We start from the raw sequence: 4472 nt of genomic DNA, 5'->3' as shown, positions 1-4472 counted from the left end.
TGCTGAGTAGAAGGGGAGCAGGCTACATTCCTACAGCCCAGGACTGTGTATGCTGGAGGATTCCCTTCTGAACTCTTCTGAGGTGGTTTCAGTCTACATCAATACACCAAGTCTGGGACATTCAGATTCCCAAACATACTTGGGTGCACCTGGGTTTAGCAAGTGGGAGCCTACCCACTGTGTTTACTGACTAGGGGGAGTTAGATACTAGCTATGTATCTAGAAACTAGCATGTCTATTGGAAGTCAGGAGACACCAAAGCCACCCACAAAGGAAAATGAAAATGGGAAGCATCTCTCAAAACTCCCTTGTCAGAAAAATGGACACCAATTGCAGCTGTGATAAAAGTATGTCTGCAAGACTTGGATCTTAAGCTATGACTATGTAAGTCATAGGTTAAATCCTTTCCTTTATTCTGCTGCCTGACATCAGTCTGCATAGTGTGATTGGGTTTACCCTTCTCTCTGAAAACACAGCCAGAAAAGGCCATAGTTTTGGTGATAATTTTGTTCGGTGAGGTAGCTGAATAGCTGCTCACCTGGAAGGTGAGACCGTGTTCTACATCTTGCTTAGCTTGAGGTTTAAATCCATATTCTTGTGACTATGGAGAAGAAACTAAGTTGGCTGGTGTCCTGGCTTTAGCAGTCACAGTAATTCTTCTACCTAGTGGCTGGTGCAACGCTGTGTTTTTGATTTTTGGCCTGGGAACAGTGCTGATAACACCAATGTTTTTAGTTGCTGCTCAAATGTTTGGTCTGGCCAAGGACTTTCTGAGCCTCATGCTCTGCCAGGGAGCAGGGGAGGCCGGGAGGAAGCAGAGACAGGACACCTGACCCAAACTAGCCAAAGAGGTATTCCATACCACAGCACGTCATGCCCAGGATGTAACGGGGAGTTACCCGGAAGGGCCAGTGGATTGCAGGGTTGGACGAGGTATCGGTTGGTGCTCAGTCGGGTGGGGTGGGGTGAGTTGTCGGTTGGCTGGTGGTGAGCGGTTGTATTCTCTTTCCTTGTTATTTCCCTTATCATTATTATTATTGGTGGTAGCAGCAGTGATTTGTGTTATACCTTAGTTACTGGACTGTTCTTATCTCAACCCGTGGGAGTTGCATTCTTTTCGATTCTCCTCCCCATCCCTCTGGGAGCAGGGGGAGGGCAAGAAGGGTGGGGGGAGTGAGTGAACGAGCTGTGTGGATTGGTTTAAACCACGACAGCTGGGAATGTACTAAAACACTCCTTTCTTTCTGAGTTTCAAACATGGTACAGAAAAGAGAGAATGTGAAAGGAAGGAAGAGAATGACTGTTATTCTTGGCCAGTAAACACAAAATCTTGGGCTTTTATTCTTCTCCAGACATGACTCAGGCATTTAGAGTTAAGGACTTGGAAACAGAGCATACAAGGATACTGTAAGCAAGGACTTGGAAACAGGCTGTGTATCCATCCTGGGTAAAAAATGAACATGAAGTCATTAGGAAATAGTAGCAAATAATAAGGTGATCAAAAGGATCTAGAAGACTGATGCAGATTTTAAGCTAACAAAAAAACCCACAATGACCACCAACAGCAACAAAAAGCCAAAGCTGAAAAAGGAAAGGAAGAGCCTGCCTTCTAGGTGAAGAGTTAGTGTTCCAGGGGAAGGGGATGTATGTGGAATAGCATCCTGAGATCATGAGTAGAGTCAGCAACATCACAATTCAGAAACTCAATGTTTCTGATTTCACAAAGACCTGCCTCTGTATAATGGACCTGTTCTGAGTCTGGTTTTGCGTTCTTCCTCCTCATCCCCAAGTAATTTTCTTTTCAAATTCTGGTAAGCGCATTGTTTTTACACAGATGGAGCTTTTGTCTTGGAACCTCTTGTCTTCAAACAGGCATATTTGTGCCTTTCCAATAGCCGTGCTCCTACCCAGTTCTCATCTGTACACTCTTTGCTGCTGAGCCTGTGGCATCCCATCACCTGAGAGGCTGAACCTTGCAGTTCCATTCAGGCAGACATACGCTGCAGGAAATGAATTTGCAAGGAGTGCAATTTACAGTCTCAATTCAGATTCTTCTGACTGTAGCCTTCCTGTGTTAATTCCATGATCAGTATTACTTTTCTTTCTTTTTGGTATCATCCAGTTCTCTTCTAAAATCCTAGTTACATGAATAAGAAGAAAGGTGTAGTTTTGTGGGATTTTTTCATAGCAAATAATATGTAATACACATCCAGTCCTGAAAATTGCCTTCAGTTTGTAAATCTCTGTTAGAATCATAGAATAGAATCATAGAATCATAGAGTAGTTAGGACTGGAAAGGACCTTAAGATCATCGAGTTCCAACCCCCGCTGCCATGGGCAGGGACACCTCACACTAAACCATCCCACACAAGGCTTCATCCAACCTGGCCTTGAACACTGCCAGGGGTGGAGCACTCACAACCTCCCTGGGCGATCCATTCCAGTGCCTCACCACCCTAACAGGAAAGAACTTCCTCCTTATATCCAATCTAAACTTCCCCTGTTTAAGTTTTAACCCGTTACCCCTTGTCCTGTCACTACAGTCCCTCACAAAGAGTCCCTCCCCAGCATCCCTATATGGTCCCGAGATGGGTTCCTGCAAATGTTTTTGCTATTATTCTTTGCCTTAATGATTAACCTAGAAGTCATCATACCTTCTGGAGTGATTTGTCTTTTCATTAATTTTAGAACCTAAGAAGATGTTATCACAACAGCTTTTCCAAGATAGTTTTTGAAACTACAATTCGTGCTACTCCTTTTTTATCAGGAGAGGATTCTAACTTAACCAGTCATTCAGTTTGAATGCCAGCTCAGTTTTCTGTATGTGCTTTAGTACACATCTAACTGAATTAAGCTACTTTTCTGTCTTCCAACATTAGTTCCATTTCCCCATGGCATTACCTGCTAGCAAAAAAATCTGAGAACCTTCCCACTCCGCACTGTGGAGTGAGTAACCATAAGACCACTTCCCTTGAAACACAAAGTCCTACCACTAGACATTAGCTTTCAACTTTTACTCACTCCAGTGCTGTGCTTACGAGCTTCTACAGAACTTCAGGACTCAGTTCAGGTAGCTGGCTGATTTGCTGCCGGATACTGCTCAGATCAAAGCATTTCAGCAGTTTACTCAGCCAGTTTTTACAGCACACTGGCAGGGGAAGCCTGCTCAGAGTTAGAAAACCTAGACTATGTTTCAGCAAGAAGCTCCTTTACAGTTTAGCGATGTTGGCTCCAACTTGCCTGAAGTCGACTATGCTAAGACACTTTGAAACCAAGGCCATTGAGAACATCCACACCTGAGTAGTTCATTGAAGAAGCATTGCTTGATGCAGTACCCTCTCAGTGTGTGCCCTCAGCACCTATTTGGTGTAAGCTGAAACACTGGCACTGATTTTGATTTCAAGAAGTCTCCAGGGTGAGGAGGACACATGCTTTGCTTCAGCCCTGCAAGACCTTTGCGAGGTTGTCCTCCACATGTACCATGGAAGAACTGCAATGTAGGCAGCAGCACACAGCACGCAGGATTAACTTTTTCAGCCCCAGCCCTATCCCTAACCCTCAACTACAGCAGCGCTGCCAAGGAGTTCATTCCCTCCAACCCCCCTTGTGCAAACTAGAAGCTGCACCCCAGCCACCTCCTGTCATTTCAGGTGTGACTCCAAGAGCACGAGGAGTCTGGAGCGCTTCTCCTTCCCGCTGGGGCAGCGGGGTGAGCCCAGGGACTGTTCGCAGAGCAGGTGTGGTTTATGAGGCACTTGTGTCTCTGCATGGAGCCGATTCCCAAAGCTCGGATCATGGGACGCAGCGGCAGGGCTTTGGAAACTGGAGGGAGGCTTCCGTGTGGGCCCAGCGCTGCGTGCGGCGGCTGCTCCGACCCCGTGCCCCCGGGCTCGTCAGAACACCGGTTGCCTTCGCAGGCCGCCGCCGTCGGGCACACGGTGGAGGGGGACGAGCCCGTCCGCCCGCCGCGGGGTCCGCGTGCGTGCGGGGTGCCCCGCTGCTCGCGCCGGGGGGCAATTCCCCCGACAACGACCCGCATCCCGCGCTGCCCCGGGCGGCGGCTTTGAAGTGCAGCCCCCGCCCCGAGGGGACGGGAGGGGACGGGGGGAAGGGCCCGGCGGCCCCCGCGGGGCAGGGAGGGTCTCTCCGGCGAGCGCCGGCCCGGGGCAGGGCTTGCGAGGGGCCGCCGGGGCTGGAAGGGGAGGGCGGACGGAGGCGTCGCCCGGTCCAGCCCGGAGCCGGGTCTCTGTGTTTCCCCGTAAATAAAGCGCCCGGCCGCGGCCGCCCTTATAAATGCCGCTGCGGCGGGTCCGGCTCGCCCTATCCCGCGCCGGAGAGCGGGCGCGGGCGCCGGTAGAGCCGTCGGTGGGCGCCGCCGGTTCAGGACGCGGACAGCGCTGCGCCGCGGGGTCGGGCCGCGCCCCGGCTGAGGGCCGGCGGGCGGCCGGGGGAGCCGGCGGCGCGGGCGGGCC

This window comes from Lathamus discolor, chromosome 1, assembly GCF_037157495.1.
Source record: "Lathamus discolor isolate bLatDis1 chromosome 1, bLatDis1.hap1, whole genome shotgun sequence".
NCBI classification, from domain to species: Eukaryota; Metazoa; Chordata; class Aves; order Psittaciformes; family Psittacidae; genus Lathamus; species Lathamus discolor.
The sequence above is the reverse complement of the archived record's forward strand: the minus strand, read 5'-3'. Positions refer to the sequence as shown.